The 12,020-nt window shown below is 43.4% G+C and overlaps 1 protein-coding gene across 1 annotated transcript in view; it reads left to right on the top strand.

The window, feature by feature from the left end:
• The window catches only part of PLCH1 (phospholipase C eta 1), a 215,821-nt gene that overhangs the window by 6,047 nt on the left and 197,754 nt on the right, over positions 1–12,020 (top strand). The gene's annotated exons all lie outside the window — the stretch shown is intronic.

The raw sequence follows: 12,020 nt of genomic DNA on the forward strand, positions 1-12,020 counted from the left end.
CACTAACAGTCCTTGCTTAGCCGCATTGATTACCACAGGTCATACCCCTCTGCCCTGCAGATGCACATCCTCGTGACTGTCCACACAATGTGCCCTTCTTCTGGGCCCCATGAGCTTCTGTATCTGCAGGCTCCTTAAATCTGTCCTGCTGTTCATCTCTCTTGTCCTGGCAGGTGTCAGCCATGGACCCTGTAAAGGACGAGAAGATCACTTTTCGCCTCTGTGATTTTCTGTCTGAGACAACAGGCCCATGGCCGCTGTTTTTTCTCTTGGCCTTCTTTTTATAGATCTTAGTACCCACATCACCTTCTTCCTTTTGTTTTTTTCTTTTGTGAGATGGGGTCTTGCTATGTTGCCTGGGCTGGTCTGGAACTCCAGGGCTGGAGTGACCCTCCTGCCTCAGCCTACTGAGTAGCTGGTACCATAGGCACATGCCACTTGCCTTACTTAAATGTAGTTTTATCAAATTAATTTAGTGCTTTCTTATTTTTAAAGGATTGAATTTTTCTTTTGACCCTTCATGATCTATTTTATTTTTGATTTATGTTTCCTTTGGGAAGAGTATTTTCCAATTACCTACCTTCCCTTCCCTTCCCTTCCCTTCCCTTCCTTCCCCCTCCCTCCCTTCCTTCCTTCCTTCCTTCCTTCCTTCCTTCCTTCCTTCCTTCCTTCCTTCCTTCCTTCTCAGGGATTAACCTGGTGCTTAATCACTTCACATTCCCAACCCTTTTTCATATTTTATTTAGAGACAGAGTCTCACTAAGTTGCCCAGGTTCTCTCTAAGTTGGCTTTGAACTTTCGATCCTGCTGCCTTAGCCCGATGCTCTGGGATTGCAGGCATGCACCACTGTGCCTGGCTTGATCATAGTTAGTGGAGGGGAAACTTGGGAGAAGAGTGAGGACCCAGCTCACACATCCTCAGCACTCCCTCTGTTGGGCTGCTCACAGCACATTCCAAGATGCCACAGTGGGGCCGATATTATGTGTCATTATAATGCAAATCAATTAAAAATTAATTTTAAAAACTGAAGTAAATAGAAACAAATTCCAGCAATTTGCAGAGGGGGAAGCCGAGAAGCCAACTCTGCTTATTGAAGTTCCTGTTGGCTCCGTGCCTGAGGCAGGCATCCCCAGTTGGCTCCTCTTAGTTCTAGCTCCGGGGTCCTCCTGGGGCTTCCTGCCAGCAGCGGGAGAGTCTCACCTCTTTCTTTCTCTCCACAACTGCTCAACTCCCACACCAGTCTAGTCTGCAGCCCCTAAATGCTAGCTCCCTACATTCAGCAAGGGAGGGACCCTGGAGCGTGCTGTGGAAGGTGGTTGGATGGATCATTGCATCTATAAAAGGGGAAGGGTCACGGGACCAGTTCTACCTAAGTCTTGCTGGTTTCCTCAGTATTAGTTGAACTAGAGGTGAAAGACCTAAGCAACCTCATTCTACTTGGGACCTCATTTTGCTCTGAAACTTAACCTCTGACCTACTACAGTCCTAAAGTCAGGAAAATACCACAGAAAAGCTCTGTGGAAACAGTTCTCGGAAAAGCCACAGATGGTGATCGCCTAAAATAGGCCAAGATATGGAAATATCTGAAATTCTAGATGGCCCCCACCTAGGTGTGGTGACCAATATCTAAACTAGAAGCCCTGCAGCTTGGCATGTACCCCCCTTGCGACATCCTCATGGTTTAAACCAATCAATTTTAAGTATGTCAACCCCTTGAACTAACCAATAATCCTTTCCAGATTCTTTCCCACCACTTGATATGCTAATAATGTTTTAGAGTTGTTGTTTGATTTTCCCGCGGTGGTGTGTGATGATTTGCTAAGAGATGCTATGATGTATGTGGGGTCCCTGCCTTCTCCAAACAATGTATAAAACTGCTGCAAACCCTGGGCTTGGGGCCTCTCAGCATCACCAGTTGCTGTGTGTGCGTGGAGGACCCAGCTAGTTCGTGATAAACACCTCTTTGCTGCTTACATCAATCTTGGTCTCTGGTGGTCTTTTGAGGAAACTTGTGTTGTTAAGCTAAGTGATGGAATGAGGGCTCCTCTCTTGCTTCTCTCTCTCTCTCTCTCTCTCTCTCTATATATATATATATATATATATATATATATATATATATATATAGTTAGTTAGTTAGTTAGTTAGTCACAATACTTTTGATTTTATTTATTTGCTTCACTCTTTTTATCAGGCCTTTTTTTTCCTGGTCTCAGGAAAACAAAGTGCTGGCAGGTCTGGTAGTTAGCAAGTTTCAGAAAAGAGACAATCACTATTTGTTATGTTGGTGAGATATTAGGTCCTCTGAGTCTGTAAAAAGAGGAGTGTTTTGGGTGTGAGGTGTCCCCAGCGCTCCTGCTAATGCAGGAATGTTGGGAGGTGACATGGTTGGATTGTGAGAGCTGGAACCCAGTCAATCCATCACAGTTTGAACAGGCCCTGTGGGTGGTAACCAAAGGCAGGAGGGGTGTGGCGGGAGGATGGGTCACTGGGGGCTCCCTGGAAGGGTCACCCTTCTCTGTGTCACTTTCCTTTGCCCTCACCCTCCTTAGCTTCCCTGAGGGGAGCGGCTTCCCTCTGCCACATCCTTCCGCCATGATGTTGTGCCTTACCTAGGGCCCAGAGCAATGGAGTTGGCCATTTATGAACAGTCTGTGCAACTGTGATTCAAAGGTAAACTTTTCTTAGTTAGGAAAGCTGACCAAAACAGTGAGCACAGCCTAATGTCCAGCCTTCCTCCTCCACCATGCGGATGGGGGAGGACAGGGGTGGCCGCTGCTGCTCTGCAGACTGTAACCTCCCCTCTTCTCACTCCCAGATATCTTCTTACATCAGGTGCTTGTGAAACCTAAATCAGCTCGGATTTTTCCCACCACTGGGGGGGAGTGGGAAGTCTGCTGCCTGCAGTAGCTTTCTTACACCTCGGCTGGAAGGAACGTCTGGGCCTGGATCCCAGCAGTGCTGCATCCCTGATATTCCCGCTCTCTTTGGTGACTCCCTGAGTCTGGTAGCTCTACTCCACTGCTACACACCTGCAAAAACTGCTTTCGGAGAATTCACTGCATTTGAGGCGAGCAGATAATGTGCCAAGAGTTTTCTTCTAACATTTCCCAGCACCGTGTGATCCCACAGCAAGTGGGGTTGCACCTCTGCCATATGATTCCCTCCCTGGGAGCAACTAACACTTGTGCTGTCCCAGGGCCTGTTGATACGTCCACTGGCTTATTATAAATACAGTGTCAGAAAAGGCAACATCTCAGAAATTCAGAGCACCACCAGAATCCTCATCATTTAACCTCCAATAAAGGGGTGGTGGGTGCCCTGGGTGAGTTTCTCCTGCTGCTGGCTTGCTGGGGCAGGTAGATCCCAGCTCCCAGGCTTGGAGCTTCTCTCCTGCCGCCACCAAGGCAGCTGTTTCAGTGAGGGCAAATCACAGGGGGAAACTGATGCAAATTGGTGAAACGGCTGAAGAAAATGAAAGACCCAAGAACATAAATATAATCAAGAACAGAAATTTGAAAGTGGAATAATGAAAAAGACTTTTTGTTTTTTCCTTTTTTGAGCAACAGTGATTGAACCCAGCGCCTGGCACATGCTAGGTAAGAAATCTACCATTCAGCCACACCCCCAATCCTTTTTAAAATTTGTATTTTGAGACAGGGCCTTGCCAAGTTGCCCAGATGGTCCTTGAACTTGTGATCCTCCTTCCTCAACCTTTTGAGTAGCTGGAATTATAGGCATGCACCACCAAGCCCGGTTATAAAGAATCTAAAATTAATAGGTGTGGTGGTACACACCTGTAATCCCAGCTACTCTGGAGGTTGAGCAGGAGGATTGTAAGTTCCAGGCTAGCTGCAGCAACTTAGCCAGACCTGTCTCTGAATAAAATAAAAAAGCTCTGCAGATGAGGAGAGTGCACTTGCCTAGCATGCACAAGGCGCTGGATTCAACCCCTCATACTGCAATCAATCAATCAATCAATCAATTTAAAAAATCAATTTTACATTTGATTCTCCTCCATATCCATGGGTACTACATCTGTAGATTCAACTAACTGTAGATTGGAAATATTTGGAAGCCAGGCACAGTGGCACACATCTGTAATCCCAGTAGTTGGGGAGGCCAAGGCAGGAGGATCACGAGTTCAAAGCCAGCCTCAGCAAAAGCAAAAGCGAGATGCTAAGCAACTCAGTGAGACCCTGTCTCTAAATATAATACAAAACAGGGCTGGGATTGTGGCTCAGTGGTCAAGTGCCCCTGAGTTCAATCCCTAGTACTGAAAAAGAAAAAAAAAAAAGGAAAAAAACTGGTGTCTGTACTGAACATGTACAGATTTTTTCCTTGTCATTATTCTCTAAATAATACAGTATAACTGCTGAGGGCCATTGCCAAGTAGGAATGACGCATCAAAAGCGTCATTCCTACTTGGCAATGGCCCTCAGCATAAAACAACTATTTACATAGTGTTATACGTTAAGTATATAGAGTCTATGCACAGGTTATATGCAAATGCCATCTCATTTTATGTGACAGACTAGAGCTTTCACAGATTTTGGTACCCTTGGGGGTCCTGGAACCAGTACCCTGAGCATATAGAGGGTTGACTTTCCTATTTCAATGACAACTTGAGCTTATTCATCTAACTTCCATCCCTCCCGTTAAAATGACATCAAGAGGTGGGGTTGTGGCTCAGTGATAGAGCGCTTGCCTAACACATGTGAGGCACTGAGTTTGACTCTCAGCACCACATAAAATAAAAATTAAATAAAGTAAATAAAGGTATTGTGTTCATCTATAACTAAAAATATTTTTAAATGACAACAAAATACCAAATAAATATTAAAATAAATAGGAACAGTATCAGTGATGGAACATGGAAGGTACCATTATTTAGCTAGCTAGTTTAAAGTTTTGCCAATAGGATGAAGTAGAATTATATGGAGATATTATGATTCTAGAGTTAAGGGGGTTGGGTTACCCAATAAAGTTCCAAAGTCCATCCTCTGGTTTGGGGTCCCTGAGTGATGTAAATTCCTTTTGGTCAGGTCTAGAAGTCATTCCTCATCATCTGGAAGCCTAAGCTAAATGCCAGTGTTGCCAATATATAATGGGGAAGGAAAATAGGCTGTCAGTAGGTCCTAGCAATACATTACACTGCTGGGCAGGAATTATGTTTCTTGGTCAATCAATTTGGGTGCCTGTATTAGTCAGCTTGCCATTACTATAACAAAATGCCTAAGATAATGAATTTTTAAAAAGGAAAGATTTATTTTGGCCACAGTTTCAAAAGTGTCAGGCTATGGTCACTTGGCCTTATTACTTTTGGCCTTTAGCAGCACAATATATATCATGGCAGGAACCCATGGCAGAGGAAGTTGTTTGCCTCATAAAGGCAGGGAAGCACAGAGACACAGGAAAAGGCTAGAGTCCCAACATCCCCTTCAAGGGCATGTCCCCAGTAACCTAACTTCCTCCCACTCAGGAAGGGTTCCACAGCCTGGTGACCAACCCTACAGCACTTGGGCTTTTCCAAACCATGGCAGTGCCCCATTCTGTTCTCTGCAAGATTGCCCTTTTGCTTCAAGGTCTCTGTGAACACAGGAAGGAGGAAGATCCACCCTCTAAGCTCTGGACAACCAGAGAAGGCTCTTCTGTTGATGTGATTGGGAAGTGTGGGGATTGTCAAGGGTTGGGCCTTTCTTCTTGCAGAGATTTAATCTCATCCAGCTTTGAGATCTGCCAAGTTAGTGGGCAGGATGTGTGCCTTTGGGCTACTGCTGTCCTCCTTTAGTTCTGTTCTGAGAACTATGACTTTCTTTTTTTCATTTCTAAAGGACACATGGGAACATCATTTTCAACTGTAGGCTATAATCTATCAGGGAGAGGTGAAGTCAGTTTAATGGGTTCCACCAATAATTTAAACAGAAAAGAATGAAGGAACAGAACAGAATAAAATACATCTGAGTGCATTGCACATAGCCAAGGCACATATTATTTTGTTAAAATTGTTTTTCATTATAAGAATATTTGTGTGTACTGGCTTGCAATCAAAAAAACAATTTTTTTTTGAGATGTTTCAAGATAGGGTCTTGCTATGTTGCCCAAGGCTGGCCTTGATTGCCCAGGCTCAAGTGCCTGGCCTGCCTTGTTAGGAGCTGGGACGACAAGCACCCACCACTGTGCCTGACTTGAAAGTATCACATTATAGGCTACTGAAAGTTGCTTTAGAAGATCTCATTTTATAGTACACTCTTCTGAAGAAGCCTTAAAATGGGTTTCTATCACTCCAGTGAGGTTGAATAATCAAGACAGAAATAAAGTTTTTTTTAATTGAGATACTAACATCATTTCTGTTTTCTGCTTTATTTTGGTTATCAAAACACAGCTTGTAAATATTTTAAAACTTTGTACCTGTTGAAGAACCTGAGTGGTTAGCGCCCTCTTCTGTTCTATAAGTACACTCACACCGGTTTTGGCACTTGGCACATAGTCTCTCCTTTGAGCTACAGTGTAATTCAAACCATACTTATTAAATTTTGGATCATTTTTGTTCCCTCCACAGCAGTTAGCCAAGTTTCTTGCTTATACTGTGAACCAAATAAATACTTGTTAAATCAATGAGTGAAAGAAGTGAATTCTTTAGAGTGGTCTTCTCACTTTGGCCAGAACCTATCTTTCTTATCTAATTTCCCCCCATAAATTCTATAATGCTATACTATTAAGATTAGTTTTCCTTAAACGACCCGAAAGAACATTTTATAAACTTGTCAAGGTTTAAAATAACATTTATTTTGAATAAGTCAAGCCCTCTAAATTCATATTTTGTTATAATGTGCAAGCAAATAAACCAAAACTAGCCTACAGCTTTTTTAGATGCAATTTTTCCTTTTCCTATATGAAAAACTACCAATAGTTTTCTGGTTAAACCAACAGGTGTTATAAGTAGGGAAACATACCTACTTAGAATTCCAAATAGTGGGGAAATACAATAATTTCCTTTGTGCTGTAAATTGCATTTATTTTTAAATTTTCAAAGCTTTAGAATTTGCATTCCAACTGTTCCACTGGTTTCTTCTTTTCTCTGTACAGTACAATCTGCTCATCTTTCCAATTTTCTATTCAATATCTTGGAAAATGGGGGGCTAGGGATATAGCTCAGTTGGTAGAGTGCTTGCCTCGCATGCACAAGGCCCTGGGTTCAACCCCTAGCAACACACACACACTCACACAGAATAATAATATCTAAAAAAATGGTAGCTTTATCAGATGACTTGTCCATAGCTGAATAGATTATGACAATATATGTATTTTTTAACTATAATCTGGATTCTGCAGAAATACTTGTGGAAGTACTGGAGGAGGGGCCTGGCCAGAGGAACTTGTGTTCTTCACCCTTCCATCTTAGTTCCTCGCTGTGTAAAGCAGATCAATTAAACACCTTGTCCTCTGTAGGGAGGGAGCTCTGAGCACGTGATGGCTGCAGATACTGACTTTGTGGGAGGTCTTTCTGGAAACAAAAAGTTCAGAGCTGAACAGAAAAGCTCTTAGGGAAGGAAAAGGGGCTGTTCTTCTGTGACACTATTGTTTCTTCTAAAATACTTCATTCCCTCTATGGGGGTGGGAGGCAATGTTGGAGAAAAATAGATGGGAAAAGTTCACTTTACTTAGCATATTTTCAGCCTTTTAAAAACTACTCACTAAGTACTAGCAACCAAGTTTCCTGAGAAGTGTAACTGGGGTTAAGAGATGAGGAGTTGAACTCATGAACTTAATTTAGGCACAGCTCCACTATTTTACCTTCATTCAGCATTCACAGGATGGAATATTTTGCCAAGATACAAAAATGGAAAGCACGGAGTTCAGAACGCTGCTATCTAGCCCAGACTCATTTCTAAAGGTGACAAGTTAACCTGCATTTTCTCCTTATTTGTAAGGTGAAATGTTGTTTAGCTTGTAACATTTTCTACATTTCCATATGAAAAGGGAAAATAATTATATAGGTTCTTTATAGAAAAAATATGAATAGCCCATTTCAAAATGGATCAATTAAAGATGTTGTAGCCTGCTGGTAAGGAAAGAAGAGAGCCCAGCCTTAAAAAATCCTTTTCCTTTGTCTGCCAAGTGTGGTTCAACATAAAGACTTTGTTAGTATTTAAAAGCTTTAACTGGGTTGCCAACAAAACAGTGAAAATAATTGACATTTTTGAAAGCTCCTTTTGTACCAGGTCTTTTCTGCCCAGGGCCTCAGGTACAGGGGCCTTATTTAAATGAATTGCTTTGGAGACACGGTTTCTTTCAATAACCAAGATCAAAGTACTGCAAAGCAGTGTTAATCTATAAATGTATGTATCTCAGCGAATTCCCTACATTCTTGGGTAAAGTTGTCAACATACTAATGACAGTTGAGACTGGTGACACGCAGGCCTTCATTATCCTATTCTACTTCTCTGGATGTATGAAAACTCCTTTGATAAACAGTGGAAAACACAAAACAACTCTTCCAGAGAAGGCCTTTTCTGCTTGTGCTCCCCGGCCACCTCCAGCTCAGCAGGACAGGTGGCCACCTGTGGAAAGACATGCCTCTCCTGCTGGGGAGGGAGGGATAGGGGCCCTTACACTTAGCCACTGCCCGCCCCCATCCCCTCCCTGGTACTTGGTGGACTCAGGAAATGTCTCTTCTGACTTTATTTTTAAAAATCTCTGGTATATGCTTAATGAAATGTACAAAGGTGTTCTGTCTCAGGAAGGAGCCCTGGAGGCACTTCTGTTCTTTTCATTTGGAAGAGTCCACTCCTATCCTTGCTGAGTACTGTGGCTTCCTTACTGGGAACCAAAGGGTTCTGGTGGGACTGCCACTCAAAGGACCCACTTCTGTGGCCACAGTGTATAACCCAGGTCTGGCCACACATGCACTCTCCTTAGGGTAATAATTGATCTTGATCAGAGCCAGGTCAATTAAAATCCTTTCCTACAATCTTATTTACTGATGGTAAAAGCAAAAAGATTCCCTTCCCTGCCCCCTCCACTTCTGGCCCCAGGGCTGGGGTGCAAGTTGACATGATTGGAGCCTGGAGCTGTCCCTGTTCGTGCTCCCCCAGTCCCTGCCTGCCTACTGAGGAGGAGGATCCTAATGTATTAGCAGAGATAGGATCAAAACATTGAGAAAAGCAGAGAGAAAGTAGAAGTGAAAATGAAAGTGAGATAGGCCTAGTGGCACACACCCGAAATCCCAGCATCTCAGCTGAGGCTGGAGGATCACAAGTTCAAGGCCAGCCTGGGCAACTTAGAGAGTCCCTATTTTGAAATAAGAAAAACAAAAAGAGCAGGGGTGGAGTTTATTTTTATTTATTTATTTATTTTTTTAAATATTTTTTTTTTAAGAGAGAGTGAGAGAGGAGAGAGAGAGAGAGAGAGAGAGAGAGAGAGAGAATTTTAATATTTATTTTTTAGTATTTGGCGGACACAACATCTTTGTTGGTATGTGGTGCTGAGGATCGAACCCGGGCCGCACGGATGCCAGGCGAGCGCGCTACCGCTGGAGCCACATCCCCAGCCCAAGGGGGTGGAGTTTATTAATAGAGCACTCTGGGGTTTAGTCCCTAGCACTGGGGGAGGCAGGCGGAAGGGTGTGAGTGACAAAGAGTTTGTGCTTGCCTAAGCTTTGGTCAGGTTTCTGAACCTTCTCCCAGGTCCATCCCTGCACTTTCTTGCAAAACCCAAGTTTTAGCAAAGACCCCTGCTGATTCTGTTCCTTAAGAATTGCCACCTGATCATGCTCGTATCTGATCATGACCCTCATCCTCCACTGGGATCCGCTGATGTCTGATTGCCCTGGCCTTGTCTCCAGCAAGAATCCAGTTAGGTTAGTTTAGCCAGACTCCCTCCTACTTTTGATGGTTCCTGATGATTTTTTATCCACTGACCCCCCACCTGCTCCTGGGTTGTGAATTTCCCCTGGCTACTCTAGTGGAATTGAGCCCAGTCTTTTTTCCCTACAGTAAGTCCCTGATATTGTGGTCCTGGCACTTACTGCCATGGTCTTGAAAGCAGTCTTCCTTACCAAGCTCAATAGGTATCAGTGACTCATTTGTTCCTTAACAGGAGATGAATGAATAACAGCTCTGAATGCTCTTCACACCTTGGCTGAAGTCCTTAACCACCACCCTCAGCTTTTTTATTTTGATACCAGGGATTGAACCCAGAGCACTCTACCATTTAGCTACATTCTAAGTCCTTTTTATTTTTATTTATTTATTTTTATTTTGAGACAAGAATCTCATTGAATTGCCCAGTCTGGCCTTGAACTTGAGATCTTCCTGCCTCAGTCTGCTGCTGAGTCACTATGATTACATACCTGGGCCACCAGGCCTGGCTTCCCTTCCCTTATCTTAAGGTAATAGTCAATCTGTTGATTCTTTAGCTCTTTTTATTTGGGATTTTGTTATTTGCATTTGAAAGTGTTGACTGACTTGGGATTCTAAGAGAGGTCTGTTCTCTGCTGCAGAAGTGCTTTCTATATTGAAGCTAAGACTGACCATCTAAGAGGAGCCTGGTGTAGCAAGCACTCAAGAGATATGTGTCGGGAGAGGGGTGGCTTGTTCTTGGCAAGATTTTTGGTCATGGTTTCCCCTACTTCCTGCTGCATTGGTTAAAATAGGGATGTTTTATATCTTCTTTCCTTTATTGCTTGTGGATGTAACTCAAGATTATTGCTGGTGAAATCAGAGTATCTTAAACATGGTTATTTTCGCAACAAAAAGCACAATTTTTCACAGATAGAACAATCTCCTTCCAACACCAAGACTCCTAAAGCCGCTTCCTTGGTCCCCTCCCCCAGGAGATGCAGCGCGGTAGGCTCACCAAAAGGCACATCCATCATCGTTCTGTGTATCAGGCACGTCCTACAGGATCTTCTGTGATCCTGATGTCCGTGTACATTCTGTATCAAGGCAAAGGTGATAGGTAGAAATCTGGCAGCTATTTAGAAGGGAGGCCAGGCAGCCTTGTGTCAGTATAATTAATGAGAGTCATCTCTAGGAAAGTGAAGCGGGTGGGGGTGGGGAAAGACGTCTTTCACCAGTCCCTGGTATTTAAGAAAAATTGGTGCCTTCTTAGCCCTTTTAGTGCTGGAGGGACATTAAATCTAGGGACCGCTCTAAAGGGCTTTGTACAACTACTGTGCAGATGGAAGGCCCTGTGCATGCATGGGGGGAGGGGGGCGGGGCGGGCGGCTTTAACCCCAGGCTTTTTGGTAGAGATCTTTTTGGCAGAGCTGAGTGAGCTGTGGGTCCCTACCACATGAAGTGGTAAGTCCTTACTAAAAGGTTACAGCTTGCATGAATGAACACCCAGAGAACGTACTCTGCACTATGTAGAACATTTGTTCAAAAGAAGTTTTCTCCCAGATCCTGTTCTCTCCAATTTCCTGTGGCCAGAGGAGGGGGTGTCATTTGTTTTGTTTTTCTGTGTACTCGGGTAACCAGGGAAGGTCTGTGTAACCTAGAGAGGCTGTTTACTACCCTCAGTCTAACTCCGTTATTATTTCCTCCTATTGCCACAAATGGGAAAAATAGTTCTGTCTTGTTTCCAAAAATTTAGCAACATGACAACATTTTCTTGTTTTTGATCAGTGGTTTTTCTTTGATTAAGGATTTTTTAAAAAAGAAAACTTAGGGGCTGGGGATGTGGCTCAAGCGGTAGCGCGCTCGCCTGGCATGCGTGCGGCCCGGGTTCGATCCTCAGCACCACATACAGACAAAGATGTTGTGTCCGCCGATAACTAAAAAATAAATATTAAAAATTCTCTCTCTCTCTCTCCTCTTTCACTCTCTCTTAAAAAAAAAAAAAGAAAAGAAAACTTAGAGGGAAAACTATATTAAAAGATTACAAATGGCTGGAATTATACCTCAGTAGTATACTACTTGCCTAGAGTGTGCAAGGCCCGGGGTTCAATCCCAACACTACACACACAGAACATTTTGGCACACTTATAATTCACACCAACTTCAGAAATTTTTTTTCC

This window comes from Spermophilus citellus (assembly GCF_964194105.1).
Source record: "Spermophilus citellus genome assembly, chromosome: 7".
NCBI classification, from domain to species: domain Eukaryota; kingdom Metazoa; phylum Chordata; class Mammalia; order Rodentia; family Sciuridae; genus Spermophilus; species Spermophilus citellus.